Genomic DNA, 19096 nt, shown 5'->3' on the forward strand with positions numbered 1-19096 from the left:
ATTTACATGCAACTTACTATCTTTTGCAGCATAATAACACTAAACTCTTTAAATAAGAGTGCATCTTGGAACCAAACCTGAAAGAATCAAAAACTGATTGAAACTTTAGGTCAGGACTACAGGTGATCACAGCAATCAGTTTCAGAACTGGAGATGAATATAAAATCATCAAAAGAGGAGCCACAATGGAAAAATTTTCTTCTGACCAGAGTACCAAGAGCAGAGTCCTCTTGTCAGTTACCTTAAAGAACGAGGAAAGCCCTTCTATTTAGCAAGTGGAAGAGCATGTCTGAAGAGCAGCAAGCCGGAAGGGCAGAACAGAGAATATGCCCAGACAGAATTTGGGAGAGGAGCCTGGTTAGCTTGTCCCAGAGTCAGAGTGGTTCCTGGACTGTTCCACCTCTTACAACAACCATGGTGACCAGCACCCAGTGCAGCCTGGCTCAAGTGAAATAAACTCTTGGCAAGAAAGGCAGAGCTAGAGGTAAGCAAAGTCTGTCTAATCTGTAACTACAGAGAACTCCATCTGAGCCTGCATCGCCAAGCAGAGCCCTGAGGTGCCCCCACAGTGCCACACTGTTTGCTTGGCCACAGCTTCCAACCCAACCCATTCTCTCTCTTAGATCATTGCCCAGGAAAAAAAAAAAAACAACAGAACTAAGGTTATATGGAGTATCTTCTCCCTGCACAGGTCTTTGTCCCTGTATACAGCTCTGGTATTTCTCTTCCACTCTGCTGTGCTGGATGATCTCTCTTCCCTGCATCAGTCCAGCTGTTGCAGGGCTGAGACCTGCCCAGGTTCTCCCTTCATAAGAGTGCTTGAGGTGGGTTCTCCTGATGTCACCTGGTGCAACCTGGAAATTCTAACATTCAAATGTATTCAGATTCTTCAAATACATTTAGAATCAATTATTAAGGTTAAGTAAGCCGAAGGAAAATTCTTTAGATATGTCTGGACCAAATTTGTAGTGGAGAAACTCAGAGCTTTAGGCACAGCTGGTATCCCTGTACAGTAAATCATTGGAAGGAGAAAATGTGTTTCTTTCTGTGTACAGGTTGATGATGTTAAAGTAAAAATTATCAAGGGTGCTTACATGGTTAGAAGTGCTGTTCAGGTTTTGGTGGAGCTCTGTGGTTTTGAACTGCCTAGCTCAAAAGAATCATTTTTCCATTTGGAGCTCTAAAAACCTAAAAACACAATACAAATGCTTTTATGGTTAGTCTATCATCATTGTAACAATAAAGAGGAGTTTCAGATATATAATACATACAAAAGCACTTGAATATTCCTGTTCCAGTCCCTCTTGTCCTGCCCAAATAAACCTGATGACTGCATTTTAACCTTAAAAGATACATGTACAATATAAAATCCTTCATAAAAAATCATTTAAATTCCAAATCAACACAGAATTGAATAGTTCCAGAAAACAGAGCCAAGCATGTGCTTCATTGATAGATTGGGTTTCTAATGAAGAACAGTTGTTTATATTATCCTATCATAAAATGCCAGTTTCTGTTATTAATAAATAAATATCCCCTGAAAAGCTTCCAAATTGCACTTGGGTAGCAGTTATTTCACAAATGCACCCAACTCATACTTAAGCAAATTTACAAAGACACATTCATGTTTTCACTTGACAGCAAATAATATGTACATACCATGTCAAGATAACTTTCTACAAACATTCTTGTCTACTAGTCAAACCTGCAGGTAAAAACTTTGTTAAGTGGTTGGTCTGGCAACATAATTTGGCACTCTATATCTATTAACTTCTGTTTCTGCTTTTGCACAAACAAGATTTGCCACAGATCACTGGTTCAAACAAGGAGCCTAAATGAAGTATCTCAAATTAAGTTTGAATTGATTTACATCGTGAACCAATGAACCAGCAAATTTTCTTGTGTGCGTTTCCGTGTGCAGAACTAAAATACTTACAGGAGATACTGTCATACTGGCAATTAGGGTCACTGGATAAGGAAGACCAATTTCCTCATTTGTTTTTCCTTCTCATTTTGTAGGAGGAAGAATCACCTTACATCCCTCCCTCTTTACTTTCTGCTAAACTCATGGAGGTTAAAAACATTCAACCTTACAAAACCTCTGAATAAAATTACTATATGTGGAATACAAAATCTATACCAAGGAAAGGACATAAATGTATTAACGTCTAGTTTCAGTATAATAAATGCATGACTATGGTGTTTTTTGGGAAAGGCATGCTTCTGCTTACTTTTTTAATGGAGTAATCAGTCTATTTTCAGTTCTGTCACTGGAAGGAGTTAATTTAGCAGAAAAAATACGTTGAAACATAGAAAGAATTATGTAAACTGGAAATGCTGATGTGATGCTTTGAAGCCTTCTGTGTTATTTTGAGAGTATCTGTACATGCCACAGTCTGAAGATCCCACTAGCATTACATAGAAATGTTTGAATTCTTTGCTTAATAAAGAAAAGCAGAGACAGTCTGTTGTTGAGGGTTTGTGCTGAGGAGAGCACGTACTTGTATGTAAGCACATGTGTGTTTGCATGTGTGTTTCTTTCTTCCGTGGAGATTACGAGCTGTGTAGGAACAGAGTGCTTAATTGAAAAGATAACAAATGATGAAGCAGCTGTTAAGTATGGCACAAAAATTGCTCCGAGCAGTTAAGGCTGATCATCACGATGGAAATAGCTTTTTGACAAGCTTAGCATTCCTGTGACAATAATTAAGAATCAGGTTTCCACCAAAAGGCTTTATAGCCAGAAGGGGTTGTAAATCAATGGGCAACATTTTTATCTTGGAATTAAAATTAATTATTCAGTGTAGAACATGCTTTCTCACACTTAACTGCCTGTAATGCCCCCTTTATTCTCCATCTTAATTCAATTAATATACCATTGTTAAAGGGGTGTTTGTCAGTAGTGTTCACTTTTGTTAAAAATTACCATAAGGAAATATGACAAAATTGAATAGTTCTTAAATTAAGACGTAGTTCAGATTTTTTTGGCAGAGGGTTGTTAGCTGTTAAGTACTCTTTGACAAGGGTGTGGATATGAGCATTTTGTATTGCACCCTTTGAGCTTGCATAAGCACATAAAGGGATTGAATAATACATGAAAAAGAACTGTAGGATTTTCCAAAGTGCTCTACATGGCCCTAACTTCTTTCTCCCTTTTAAGCTAGTCAGAAAACATATTGCATTTAATTGGATCAGTTTCAGAACACCAAAGACTTTTGAAAATCTTATTCTTACTGAGAAGAAATAAAAAGTGTTCTTGCCTTTTTGACTATTATATGGAAATGAAGGCATCTATCAAAGCTGTCATGACACTTACACGGAAATGATGAGACTTTGGGGAATTAGTCAGACTGTTTTTGACAGGCTCTACAATCTGAAAATGGGCCTTGAAATGTCCTCTTGGCAAGAAATATTAGACAACATAAGTCTCCACAAGGGCAGCTTTTGTCTAACTATTGCCATTGGTGTTTTCATCTTCACCACTAACAGAGATGATAGACGAAAAAAAGTACTGGAATTAGTGTTTAATTTCATTCAGCACTCCAACATTTTTCCATTATTCCCCATTTCTTCTGCAGCCCTGAAAAGTGCATCCTGATTTTCTGCTAAATTTTTCTTTAAATAAGCTAATACTTTGTAAAACACGAGAAGTGTGAGAGTAAAAGTTCTTTGACTAAAGCAGTACCATAATTTTTTATCTCTCAGTGTAAGTTCATTATGGTACCCTCTGAAGCAGCTATGATCTCCTGGCAGATTAGGAGAATTTCTTAGAGGCCAAGAGGTGCAATTCTTTCAGTTCTGTTTTGTTATCTCATGGGTGTTTCTGCTGCAGCCAAGCACTACTAAAAGAAGCACTGGTGAGTCACAAAAGAATACCCTCTCTACATATTAGAGAATTAATTGCCTTATAAAACCTCTTAACATTACATCAGCTTGAGCTAATGCTGACTCTACTCACAACACATGAAGTTATGGAGGACAAGCAGAGCCCTGGATGCTTGTTCTTGCCCCAGAAATTCTCCTGCCTTGCTGCCCCCTCAAATTTCTCTTTCATGAGAAGATTGTTCACTGACCTAGCACCGGAGGGAGAGGTCCACATCCCTTCTCATTTCTTCTCATGGTAAGCCTAGCGCCAACATCAGCCTCTGAGTTACTCCTCTTTGCAATCAGAAGACTGCAACTGATTCATGCTTTTAAAAGTCAAGAGATTATGTGGTATTCCATGGCAAACTGATATTGTGGAAGTAGAGTAAGGGTGCCATGCCATGTTCTGAAAAGGCTCCAGTTGAAATAAATTCCAAACTTGTTTGGTTTTCCATAAACTAGGAAGTAGATTTAACCACCTTAGGAAATCTCATGTGTTTCTCCTGTCTTTAATCTGACTTATGTTATTCGCACATCAATATAGGTGTCTTTGATATGCAGAGCTATCACTTATACTTCAAGATATCACAAGTAATCAAAGACAAACACACCCACAATTCTCACTTCATCTGTGAACACCTTATGAGGTAGGGATCACAGTGATGTTGGAAGAGGCTTCTGTGCTAGATTTCTTTTTTTTTTTAAGAAACATATGGTACAATGGAAATAATAATGCCAGCTATCAACCCGAGAAGGTGTCTTTCTATACTGCCTAAATTTTGAATTTAAAAATCCTTTTGTCCTTTCCTATCCTGTTTTCCACCCCATTGAACACCAGCATTTCTTCTACATTGACTATTCTAAACAATTAGCTGAGAAGCATTCCTTGCAAATACCTCACCAGCCCAACACCTTTTCTCAATTAGGATATTGCTTCCTCTTCAGTCAACATGACTTGTTTCTGTAGGACTACCCAAAAGGAAGATGCCTTCCAAGAAAACTGAGACTACTGGGAGCTGGCCCTGAGATAATCCTCCTTTGTTCATCAGGTGCTTCATCCATTTTGAGGAGACAGAAGTGGGGAAGGAAGCAAGGAGAGCATGTATGTAGATCAACACACCTTTTAAAACATAGAAATGAAAGGATTTGACTTTATGTTTTAAGTTGATAAAAATCTTTAATTTCTTTGCCACTTTGTGAGCTTGTGAGTACAGATTAATGGCTGCTGCACTGACTCGTGGTTTTATTCTCAGTGTCAGGCCAGAAAATGAAAGAGAAATAAACCACCCAGAAAAGATCAGATAATTTCTGGTAGACAAAAAAAGCCACAAACAAACATGTGAAATTCAAAGAAAATGCATCTATTGTTAGTCCAGGATATTAGTGCCTGCTGCTGTTCAGTCCAGTTGGAGGGAGCAGAAGATTCACATGAATCACATTAGTACAATATGTTTAATACAGAGCCAGAGCAGAATGTTTCTGGCATTTTTTAATGGATACAATAATGTTGCATCACAAATCTGTCCTTGAGTTTTTCTTTCAAGGGAACTGCCCTGGAGTTAGTTGCAAAAAAATCAGTGGTCTGGAAATTATGTAATTTAAACATGTTTACCTCAGTGTGTGCCAGTATTTGCAGCTGTCGAAGTGAGCAGAGCCTTGTCCTACTGAGGCTAATTCCTCAGTAGTTAAAATTAATTAATAAAAGTAATTAAAATAAAAGTAATTAAAAACTGCTTTTGTTCTATGCACCCCCACACATGTTTAGCCTTTGACGACCAAACGTGGGAATTTAGAACATTTTAAAAATAAAGAGAGGCAAAAATGTTCAGTGGAAGAGTTCTTTACCAAAAATAAGTGTTTTCATTTGACATTATTTTCAGGAATATAATCCAATTTTGAACAGGGAAAAGTGGAAGCATTTCATTGTCTTTCAGATTTACAATGCATCAAAATTAATAAGTTACTCAAAATGCATATTTCAAAATAATTTAAATTAAACTTGTGGGCTGCAAAACTTAAATGCAGCATTTAAGTATCTTCACTCATTCGTTGATATTTAACAAGACCTTATGGTTATTGAAATTTTCTTAATTTGGCTGGTTTAATAGCTCAAAATTTTAAAACTAAATCACATCAGAAATTCCAGATTTTCAACTCTTTTCGGTGACTCAGGAGATAAGTTGGTAGATTTAAAATATAATTTCCTATACTTCAGACTGATTCTGTAACAATGTGGGAAATAGACTAATCTTGGTCCATATTTTACAGAAAGTCAAAGCATTCATGTCTGTTTTTTAATCATTATTGATACCAAAGGATTTTTTTCTTATGCTACTTTCATGCAGTACATGAAATTAGGGGCACCATGTACTAACTATAGAAACTGATTGTGATATTTATCTAAAACCACTGTATGTCACCTGCTCCTGTTCACAATTTACAACGAAAATTCACCTGCAGAGATAAACCACCATTAGTGTTAATATATCACCAAGCACAAAGGTGCTAATGCACAAAAAATTATGAACTACTGTGTGCACAAGCACTAAATGCAATCCAATAATATACTAGTGGTGTGAAATAGGACAATGGAAAGTTCACCTGGACAGTGCTTGAAGCTACATTTTGTACTGCACTGACTCAACTCCTTGCTGATTTTATTTCCGCAAGGTCCAGCAGAGAGAGTCTCATGATCTGTGCCTCTTTAAAATGAGAAAAAACTCCAGATGTCTAAGAGTAGAAAATAAACTGATATCCTTGCAGTAGAAATTTATGAAGAGACCATGCTGAGCTGAAAAAAATGAAAAGGGATTCAAAAAAGATTTTTCACTCCTGCTGATGACACAGAAATCCATAAACTCGGCTTTTCCATGTGACAAAGTGATATGCAATATTCACTGTGGTTTCACACAGTTGGGTCAATAAACTTCCATTAAGTATGGACAAGCTGTCAAAGTGACCCCCTGCCCTCATTTCTGCAGTATGACTTGGCCTTAGCTGTCTATATTAATATGAATTTTAACCCTTTGGTTTGGCATTTTAATTCCTCATCCATTAGTCTCACATTTCTGTATTATCAGTTAGTACTATTGATTTTAAAGAATACATACAGTCAATTTGCACACATGTATTTGCAAAGGTCAGTAGAGGACACAAATGTGATTTCTGCAAGAGGTCCAGACATTGCTTCCTGATGATTTTTATTATCTCTCCTTCTGGCCAAGGTTATTTTTTGCAAGTGGAAGTAGTACTTATCATAACTGAAGGATCACTAGATGTCCTTACAGTCTGAATTTTTAAGGATTCATTTGTGGGATTTTTTACAAGATGTGTCTAGAGGCACTGCAAGTCCAGAAATATCTTTCTCCAGGTTGAGCTTCTCATGAGGTGATTGCCTGACATCTCAGCTGCCTGTGCTTTGTTGGAACACAGAACACTGTTGACTGGCACACAGAAATAAGTGGAAGCAAAGCAATAGTCTATGTCAGCCCTCACAGATCTGCACATATTTTATGTTTAAAGCATACAGATAAAACAACAAAAATTGAAGCTTTTGCATGACTAAGATAAAACCCTGCCCACCCTTTTTCTTTTTTCCTTTTTTTTTTCAGTCAGAAGGAAACCAGGCAGTGGAGGTGGATTTTACATTTGACTGAAATACCAATGCTATAGTTGCACTGTTCCCAGGAGGGAAATTTCAAAGCCAAATTCTCTGGATGTTAAGAAACCTTCAGCTTCCTTTTCCTTGTTTTTTTAACCTTTTGGTAGAAAATGCTGTTGTTTATTGTTCCTGCTATACAGCCTTTCTGTTTAAGATCTTACTAATGGGGAGAGAAAAAATTTCTCCCAGTATTTAATATCTCAGCTTCTAGAGACCTCTGCCACTCAGAGTATATGGTGTTACATTTTTTGTGGTGTTACCTGGGACAAATTTGCTACTTGGAGACTCCAGAGAAATCTCCTTAAGGAGTGCCTACTACTTGTGTCTTCCTCCAAATTTTTTTTTCAGTGCTCATTTCCTCCTTGTTGTAGAGTTTCTGCTGTACTACCCCAGGACACACAGTTCCTCAATCACTAGCAGTGGCACTTGTTATTTACAGATGGGAGGGACTTACCTGGGGATCAGCCACCCAAGGACAAGCGGCTATTCCCACTTCCTAGTCTTCTAATCTACCTGAGCACCTTCTATCCGTGGTCCAGTTTCATCTGTAGGTTGATGGGAAAATGTTTCCTTCAATTTCCTGCAGTTCTATCTCTATTCCTTTTAAAAGCAGCAGGAAGCTGTCATTGAGTGGAAGATCAGTCTTCTCTGAATCTGTTGATATTCCAGACACTGCCATATTCAGAGTGTTCTGCTCTTTATGATACTGCCAAAATCAGTAGTGGCACTTGGTGGCACAATGCCACAATATCATGTATTTCTGAAGTGCCCCAGGAGCAAAACAGAGACTCTCAAATGTGCCTTTTCTCCATTCGTACATAATCCACACCAGACTTCTGAAGCTAACCAGATAGAGCTGTTCTCCTGCTTTGTGCCTGCTTGGAGATCTAACAGTTTGTTCTTAGGAAAAAAAAGTAAAAAATTTAATTTCACCACATTTCAAAACATAAGAGTAGCACAGCGCCATTCCAAATAATGCTTGAATTTCATTTGTGATGTGGAATATCCAAAGTTCCTGTGTCCTTGTTGAAGCTTTTAGCACAAACATATCCTTGGCTATGTTGTGATATTTACACTACAAACTTCTCTCTCATCCACCACTTCTTGCAGGAAAAACAGCAACTATGTCTTCTCTATATAGAAAGCAGAATTTTTACTTAAATGGAAAATGAATGTGCATTGTACTTCAGAAAGTATAAGGGCCAAATTATTCATTGAGGACGAGTGAAAACCTCAGTGGAGCTAAATCAATTTATACACAGTAGCAACTTATACCAAAACTTCCAAGTGGAAACCAGGCCAACTTGTTTTCCCGTGAGCAGCCCTTTTGCAGGCTTTTGCAACATAAAGGTTGGACAGAGAAGAAATAGAATAAGTACATAGCTTCATTCTGGGGCCAGTCTTAAAAACATTTTTTCATGTGCCTAGATCTCCACACGTGGGTTTCACACACTCAGGTCTCTGGAGCTATTGGTATGCATAAGTTAAGCTCATACAGATGTATTTGCAAGAAGAAGCAGTTTCTCAAGAACAAATCACCTTTTCTGCATCAGTAGGAAAGCGACTGATAGCTCTCCAGTGTGCTTTAGATTTCATACTCCGATTGTAACAAGAGCTCCATAACACTCCCCACTACAACACAACAACAACACAATCATTTAGTTCAGCAATCTGAGAGGGACAACGGCTATTTCAGCATTCCCAAGGCGGCTTCAAACGACTTATTGATCAATTGATTAATAAATGACAGTGGTCAGAGGAGAGAGCAGCTCTGCTGAAAAAAAGAGCTGTCAGAAGAGCTCATAAGTGCATGAGCTATTAGGAGTGAAAAAATTAATCTGACAGAGAAATAGGGCAGTGGTTGTTTTACATTAAATGTGAGAGAATGCACAAGATGTGTTTCCAAAACTTGTCAGATACAATAATAAGAAATAGAAACTTCATTTTGGGATAAAGATGGTCATGCTCATATTTTGATGGACCACATATGAAAGTTTGGAATTGATTAACTTTTCATAAAATAGCTGCTTTGAGTTATTTCTACTAAAAGTTAGCAACTGATGTTCTAATCATGCTTAAGAATTGCTTTGTTTCTAATGAATAAGAATTAATGCTTTTTCTAATTGACTTTTAAACTGTTGGTTTTGGCACAGGTAATGGTAAATCTAGTCTGTGTGCTTTTCCATGTTTTACTGTTGGTAAAATTTTCTCCTAAAGTTTTGTTGAAATGAAGTTGTAGTGTGGAACGTGCATTCCTGAAATACTTGCTATTTATTATTAGTTTTCATTTCCAGATAAGGGGCTTCATTATGGTGTTTAAGATTCATTTGACAGGAGGCATTCACGTGTCCTGGAAGGGTTGTCTTTATACCATTATTGTGGTAAGGGTATAACTGAGGGACTGGAAGGCAGATGGTTATCTATATGAAAAATCCTTACTCACCTGAGCTGCTTAACTATAGAAAACTGAGCTATAAAATTAAGTGAATCTATACTTTTCCATTATTTTCAGCAGTGTGTGTCTGTGCAATGATTGCTCACCTGAATTTGTCATATTTTTCTCATGAATACCTTAAAGATTAACCTTCCATTAATCTCATGCTTTGGGATTTCATTTGGAGGCCCCAGACATGAGGATGCCCTTCATTCCCTTCCTACACAGGAATCCACACTCTCAGTAGGTCTGATGGACATACACAGCATGATGAGAGGTATTACTGACTTATAGAACTCGTGGGGGGCCGTACCTGATTAAATGACTAATTCAGAGTCACAAAGGAAAGCTGTCAATCACAATTTGAACCAATCCTCCCCAGCTACCAGTCACCTCATGAGACAAAAATCATCCCACTGTTGTCACATCAGCTGTGTCAGAGTAAAGTATCTATTCCACCTGCAGAAAAGGTGCAACCATTAACACATTTGAACCAGCACCACAGCAAAAACCAGACCTCTGATAATTTCCTAGACAACTTACAAGTTACAATTAACTAAAATCCTAATTACAGTCAAGGTAAGAAAAGTAATTTTTTTTATTATGCAGACTGAATGAAGTATAATGACTTGATTTTGTATTTATTTATTTAATTAAATAATTTCATTCTTCATCTGGCTTCACTAGTTAAGAGCACATATACACAAAAAATGATAAAGGAATTTTGGGACAACCTTGGTTTAAATACTTTGGTATCTCTGAAATCTAGGCAGAACGTCCCACATGCCAACTAAGCAACCTGGTGCTTTGATGGATTTACATAATATGAACAGTTTTCCTCTGTGTTGTACACTAGTTCATGGATTTTAATAGAATAATAATCATTTTAGTAATAATTTAATAATAATGACACAAAAGGAGTAAATATATTACAATGACTTTTAAAATTTGTATTATTTAAAGATGTACAAAGAATAAAATAAACTTTTCTTTTTCTACATTAAGAAAGAGTTTATGATAAGCATTTTGCTTACTGCCCAGCATCAAAATGTGCTTCACGAATCACTTCATAACTTGATTTTTACACGTGTGTCTGTGAGACGATCAAAAATCTATTCCTGATCTACAAGGCAAAAAGCAAAAACTGAAATTAAAACATGCTTAATGCCATTCTCTTTAAAATATATATAAAACAATGCTACATTATCTGTGGTAACAACTTTTTGAGATGAAAAACCATATTCTAGGTCCTCCAGTAGGTAGATAAGCACAGCACCAGGGAAACAATCAGTTCATACAAGTGAGTATCCACATCTAAGCAGATGGCAAAGCATTTCTGGGATTTCAAAAGTCAAACCCCTTATATAACAACAGAGCTGATCAAACAGTTCAGCTCTCACAAGTTTTAAATATTGTCTAAAGTATCTCCTAAGACATTTACAAAAGAGTTTCCATGCAAAATCTGAACTTTACAGATTATATGTTTGGAAGTAAAGGTCTGCTCCATTTGCCCTACCTTTTCATGCTTCGGACAGCTAACCTGCCCCAGATGTTCCAGTATCCATAGCTAGGATTGTCCAGGAGACATGTGCTATTATTGCTGCTTCATGAATAAATTTTAGAATAGGAAGATAATGAATAATAAAGTATTAAGAACTGCGTGTTTTCAAATGAAGGCTGCATTATTTGTACACTTCAGAGAAAGAATGGTCTCCATATTTCATTTTTCCCAGTTCACTTTCTGAGTTTAGTCACTGGGAAATCGATAGCAGTTTTCTCATATGCTCTGCTTGCTTATGAGGTCTCACATGAACTTTGAAGTTAGTATAACACCACGTTTTGCCAACATTTTTACAAATTCCTGGCTACAGTCCAGACATAACCAATGAATATATTGATCTGGAAAAAAGTATCTGAGCAAGCCAAAATATTCTTTTTTTTTCATTTGCTCTTTTAAAAGTAAATCCTCAATATGCTTTATTATTTAAATATAGCTATTTCTAAAAAAATCTGTCATCCAGTGAGCTCTCAATCTTTTGTAATCTTCTCAGGAGTTTTAGCATATAAAGTGGTTTAAAAACTTTCCAATTCTGAAACAAATCTGCACACATTCCTGTAGTTAGTGTGTTTCACTTTATGTGAACACTATTCAAGGATTCTTGGTATTTTCGTATAAAGAATACCTCTAAAAATATCATTAAACAGTTGTAACCATAGCTAAGTGCATTAAAGGAAGGATTTGGGGATACCATATATGATTAATGTCACCTACTCCAAGACTTGATTTCCTTACAGCTTGAACAGGTTTTAATGCCAAAAGCAAATATTTCCCATGTCAGATGTCAAAAGAAACATGAAAATTTTGAGGAAAAAAAAATAACCAAGGAAGTTCAGACATCTGTAAGAAAGCGACTAAGGGAAAAGAGGTATCAGCAAAATGAGTATTGTCCTTCTTCAATACATTTGAATGACCTCTTCTTTGAAGAGGTCTAACACTTGTTTTGGAGCACGATAATTCGATATGGAGGCTGGATGTGTATGTGCTAAAGTTATCTTTTTCCAAATATCAGAATTTGACCCTGTTGTCAAATGGCAAGATGTGAAATAATTAGAATTATGTTAGACTGAAATAATACTCAAATGGGAACAGCACATATACTCTTGGTGTAAAGGGAACACTAAACAAAAACACCCTGCACCATGAATTTCATCCCTGCTGCTAAAGGAAATTGCACAGTACAGATAATAGATGCAAGAAGTTCTACACTGAAATGAATCAGTCTTGGCTGCAGCTCTTCTCCTGGAGAGCAACACTACAGCACAGCCCTCCAGGCCTTAGAAACCTTCTCCTATTTCCAGACAGAACTCACTCACAGCCATTTTATCCCTATTTCTTCTCATGCCAAGGCTGTTCTTCAGTTGTTCCTCTGCCCCTCTCTGTCTGTCTTTGCTCAGAACGAGAACATCCTCTATCAGTCTTTGTTCCACAATGAGAAATAAGCCATGGGTCTCTCCCATGAACACCTTGGTGGCCCCTCTGTGAACATGATGTGAATGAAAAGAAGGAAGAGGTAACTGCATAGTAAGGCAGATGAAGTATTCAAACAAATTTGCAATGATATTGTAAAGTGATCGTTTCTGCTAGAAACAACTTCCCTGAGATCACGTTTGCCTTTTCCTTAGCCTGCCACATTGCTTGTTGGTAGGTGACTCTCTAATCAGCTAATGGAGAACAATCGTCCTCCATGTCTGCCATTTTCAGCTGATAAATGCCTGTCTGATAGAGAAATAAATTTCATAAACCCTTAAGACTACATGATTTGTACTATTATATTTAAAATCTTTTTTATTTCTACAGTTCTTATTCCATTGATTCTGTTCTCCTTCAGTTTTGGTAAGAACCCCAAAAATTATTATTACAAGCAATTTTCAGTCTGTTAATTAAACTAGTTTAATTAAATAAACTAAACTAAATGACTGTTTGAATACCATTATTTAAGGAAAACTATGGCCTAAATAGAGCTATCTGTAAACAGCTGTTTTAACAAGTTTGGGGGTTTTCCGATTAATTTCTTTTACTTTGGGGTGAGTTTGCCTCCAATTTGCATTGTTTTGCGCATAATCATTGTATTAATCTAAGTAGATAGATCTAGTCTTGTCTAAAAATGAAGTTGCTTGTCAATTTACACAACTAATCTTCTTGCAAACTCATGCTGCATCTCAATCACCTGCCATTTGGCTTCCCATTTCTTCTGCAGTTCTTCAAAATGCCCAACAAAATCACAATAAAATTGCCTTTAACTTTTTTTGAGCAATCCAGTTATCCCATTTAGTAGATTCATTTAGTGTCCCTATTACTGGACCTGCTATTTAATATTCTGATACCTTCTATATTCCGAAATGGAAATTGTTTCCTGTCCTGTATTTACTGACATATTTACTGAGATTGTTTTCATAGCTGAAGTAAAAGAATTTCCACATCTATTCTTCCATTCTAGTAATCCATCAAATTCTCCCTACTGCCCAGCATTATCTTTGCTAAATTCGGAGAAAGAGTATTTGTCTAATTTTCAAAACAACTTTGACAGAAATTTTACTGATGTCCATATGAAAATTTGGACGACAACCAGTTAAATTCTGAAAATAGTTAATCTGACTTATTATTGTACATTAAAGCCATGTAAAATTATTTCGGTTTTCAGAGCTTTCCGAGTGAAATTAGAGAATTTTAACTGAGAAATATATTTGGGAGTTTTATTTGAGTCCAAAAGTCCAAAACAGAGCTTAAGAAACAACAGAGGAAGTTGAAAAGAAAGAGAACTAGCATCAGGTTGATCTGGATGTCATCAGTTTGTTTTAGCATTAGGTTTATTAACCACATCCAAAACCATCAAGATTTGAAAGCATTATTCAATACAGACTGGTGGAGCATGTGTTCCCCTATTAAGTTCCATCACTTTCAGCCAAGATCCTCTTGATCTCTGCTTGCCCCATCACCACTTCTGGCCTTGAACGAAAATGCTTCAGCCACAGTCCTGTTGGTTCTCCAGGTAATTGTGAACTGACCATTCCCTTCCCTTTGTGAATGGTACAGGTGCATGTCCTTGTGCCTTACAGGCTCACTGCTGGCATCACAAGGGACTCTCAAATCACCCTTAACTTTGAGGTATCTAGTCTATGACAAGATACCAATTTAAGAAGAGCTGATAAGTACAGGTGCCTACAGAAAGAAAAAAATCCCCATCTACTACTCTGAATCAAAGCTAAAGGACCTGGAGCTGGATCTGCAGGGTAAGCCAGCAGTCCCAAATGGATATAGAAAATGATGATGAGAAACTTGAGCCTCTCTCCTACACCTCAGCATCTACCTGTAGCCAGGGCTGAAAGCCACAGGAATCAGCCTAATTAAAAATATATACTTATGTACCAATGCACTGACACTGAGAGCATGTACCCAAGGAGTGGAATGGACCATTTTAACAACTTACTAACCAAAATGTGCACTCTGTTGCCCAGATGCCCATCCCAGGGCATGCCTAAATTTACTAGCATTTGTTAAATACAGCCAAGGCAAAGGACCACTAACTTCTAATTCGTAAGTTTACTAATGTTAAAATCTACATAATACTTCAAAAGCATGAACCTCTTTTACAGGGTATCTGAGAGAAGACTTTCCCCTTATTCAGCTTATTGTAACAGAGATTTTATCTCCCCAGGTTCTTATTCCCCTAGAAAAACACCTCTTGACCCTACCACCAAAACTACTCATGTTTTCATAAAACACACCCCGTAGCTCAGAGATCCAGGAGAGACTGATTGTCACCACAGGGTGCAGCTGAGCTGAGGCACCTGTGTCCCATGGCAGCATTATCAGGGATAGAAGTTATCCAGCAATGCCATGTTAGCAGTACCCACTGGTCATGCTGGGTGTGAGAAAAGAGGTAACTCTTAAATAAAAAATTTAAGTAACTTATTGAAAACAGAAAAATTGAAAAATTACAGAAATCAGAAAAATATAAAAATCTGGGATCCTATGGCTCAGTAAATGGTATGCCCCAGGAGCGCAGGGATTTGAGATCTTCTGGCTTAGACAGCACTGGATCTCAGGGAGGGAAAAAGGACTTGCAGTGCTGAGCTGACTTTGAGCTGGTCCAAAAGTCAGGAAAAAAATTATTAAAGGCTCCTTCATAGGAGTAAGGCTTTTAATGCCTAGCACTGATGTCCACCACAGCTAGCCTGCAGATGACCCTCTCTCCCTTCTTTCCTCTCTCGCTGAACTTCTTGAGACCTGTCTCATTACTTTATAGTGCTTTTGCTCCGCCCCAGCCCACCCACAGCCCGCCCCCTTTGGTTTAAAATGATCGGTGCTTTCCCTTTGACAGATCATCTCCGTCCACCAATGGCTCATCGTTGTCAGAGGGGTGGTATCAGTTGAGATAAGGGTGCTAAAATGCCTTCATTAAAATTCAGGTTGCCGTGGAGCTTGCCTACAGGGTAATGGCTATGGGGCTAAAAATAGCTGCTGGCTGTTAGAAACTGGGGTTTTTGGAGTTAGCCCTTGGACCAAAGTGCAAGTAAAAACACCTAAAAATATATTAAAATACATCCAACGCATCTTAAAACACGTGTAAAAGTATACAGTAAACACAGGAAAGATAACTCTTATGGTGTACAGGTGGTTTGAAGTTTGAAAAGGGAGCATAAGTTGGAGAATTTTTAACTGGGAATAGTGCTACTCTCTTAATAAACTACTTTGAACAATTGAAAACACTGATAATGGAACTTGATTTTTGTACCTGGGCTGATAGGTTAATTTTAACAATCAATTTAAAAATATGTAACTCAGAATTAATTAATTAAAGCACTTAATATGCAAAGACCAAGCACAATTAGGGATTTCATGTATGACACTGAGCCTCTGTGTGCACCACTGGGAAGAAATTCCTACCTCCCCAGTCCTTATGGAGAAACATTTCCACAAAGGTGTGAAGACTTGGAGGGTGGGAGAAAACCCTCCCAAGCTGATTTAGTCTGGGTCACTTTATATATTCTGTCACACAGGTTGTTGCAAACTGTTAGCAGGCCATGTGCAGTCCAGCCACAACCTCTTTCCCCGATGTCATTAATCAGAAAAATTGTAAGTTATTACTTATGTCAGCAATAACAACATAAGACAGACAAGTCTTCAATAATACATAGCAATCATTCATAATTTAAATTAGGCTATCTACAAAATAATACTGGTAAGTCCTGTATACAGTTGAGCTGTTAAAGGAAGAGATCATAGTAATTCATTAAAAATCTGCCAGGAATCCCTGGATAAGTGACCAGCATGAACATTCACTAAATTATCCAAAAAACATGGTTGGCTGTAACCCATCCTTTTGTTTGAGAGGAGAGTTGCTAGCACCCTAGAACAGCCTTCACACCTTGAGAAAGCTATAAAGTTTCTCATATTTCAGCCATATATATATATATATAAAAGCAGAATTTGGCTTACTAAGACTGCCTTAGTCTCAGCTTGTAAGAACAGACATATTTAAATAATCAGAGAGCTAAGCTGAGTGCTAAAACACATTGATTTTATATTTCTTCTCTAAGAACATGAGTATCTTCAGTGTGCAAAGCAAAGCACAAGTGACAAAAGAGACCACTGAGACCATCATGAAAGATCATGGAAAGAAATGGTCCCAGCATATCAGTCACCTAATCAATGCCGGTTTTTCTCCTGTGTGCACAACTGAAAACAAGTGTTTAAGGAAGTTTGGTATGAAGGACAGTAACTGGACAATACTTACTGAAGGAGCCTTGAATCCCAAAGTTCAATTTCAAGGGTGTTTGCCATCAGAGTTGCAAGATACTTTCAGGAAATTAGAAACATACGCCACAGAAGAAAGGAAACTGGGAGTGGGGAAAGACTTTGGGGATGAGGACGTCTTACAAATTGTCAGCTCAGACTAAAGGGCTTAGAGACTATAACATGGGAATCTGAAAGAACTATGTGCCCATTAAAAAAGTATACAAAGACGTTAGCTATAGCAAGACATTTAGAAATGTGGAGTACTTCTTCTGAGGAAAGGTATAAACAGGTTCCTCATAGATTTCTTCCCCCTTACTCAGTTCCCTGCGGAGGACTCATTTGCTAAACACATTCTTTCAAGTATTAATTTCTGATTAAAATCTTACACAGATTATGCAGAAGAAAAGGAGTTATTTCTAATTCTGAAAGTATTTGAAGTATCTGAAGTTTTTGTAAAGGTGCAACAGAAGTCTGCAAGCAGCACATCATCATTTGTGACTAATCAGCAAATTCAGATGGCACATAAATTGACAAGAAATGTCATCAATGTAAATTAACTTTTTCAAGCCATAAGAAAAGAGCACCAGCTTCATGTTACAACTGAAAGAATAGCTCCATTTTGGAAAGTCATTCACTATCATGCTATAGACAATGACCCCTGTCAAAAGATTTAACAAAGTTCACAGGTCAATGCAGTGGGAGGATCTCTGCTGTCCTGACTCTTAGTAATAGTCTAATCATGCAGAAAAGGTTTTAAGTGTTGATAATTTAGTGAATGAAATTCATGCCTTTTGACCCTGAATGAAGAGACAAGCGAGATTCATCTTGTCTTCAATTAAGTCTATTTTTAAGCACCTTATCTGAGCCAAGAGTCACAGGATCCCAGTATTTTTATGCCTTTTTCAAGCTGTATCATAAATTAAATCTGTAGATACTGGGTGTTGGGAAAACTTTTTCACACAACAGCCGTGAAATCTTGATTCTGCTGAAGTCAGTGGGAGTGCTGCCATTTCTTCAACAGGGCCTGGACTTCAGCCACGTTGTTTAAAGTCTCTGAGTGCTGTCTTGGCTATGCTACCCACATGCTGTTCCCAATGGGTTCACTGGCAGGAAAAAAGACAACGCTATGTAAATGCTGAATATTACAGCTGAAGAAGAGGCAATATCACAGTCTGAAGAATACGTCTGAATTCAGTTATGAAATTTCTAAGATGCAGAAACCATTTCATTAGTTAAGCGATAAGTGGCCCGTAATCCATCAGCACTGAAGCCATTGTCAGCTTATATTAAGATGCTACATGAAGGTTTGATAGCACTCTAAATGTAAAGAGGCCCGGTGTGACTGCATACCAGAAAACTACAAGGCTCATTCACACTATGGGCTACATAGATCTGAATCAGACACAAAAATTTCCACCCTAAAAATCTGTGATAAAGATAAACTGAACTCAGAGAGTGGCTATGTCAATTTTCAGAAAAGGCTATATAGATAAAATTGTCTATACATTCTTTTCTTTGTGTAGTGAGATGAAGGGACCATCTGTGTGTATACAAAGCCAAGATTTCAGACTCCAGACTGCTATGCTGTATGGTCAGAACTGTGAGGAGCAGTGCTGAAATGCCATAGTCAGGGCCATAGCAAGGGGGCAAAAGAAGTGGATAAAATCCCCATCTTGCTGCTTTTAAAGCCTCAAGCAAAAGGACCCAACAATGGGCACCAGAATACCTAAGGTTTTCCCTGTAGCTTAGATGAACTTTTGCCAGCAATAGTTGCTTTTGTGACTGAGCTGGTTTGGCTTTCAGGGGTGCATTTACTCTACTGGCATTTTGATGCTAA

The sequence above is a fragment of the Coloeus monedula genome, assembly GCF_965178545.1.
Source record: "Coloeus monedula genome assembly, chromosome: 5".
Lineage (NCBI taxonomy): Eukaryota > Metazoa > Chordata > Aves > Passeriformes > Corvidae > Coloeus > Coloeus monedula.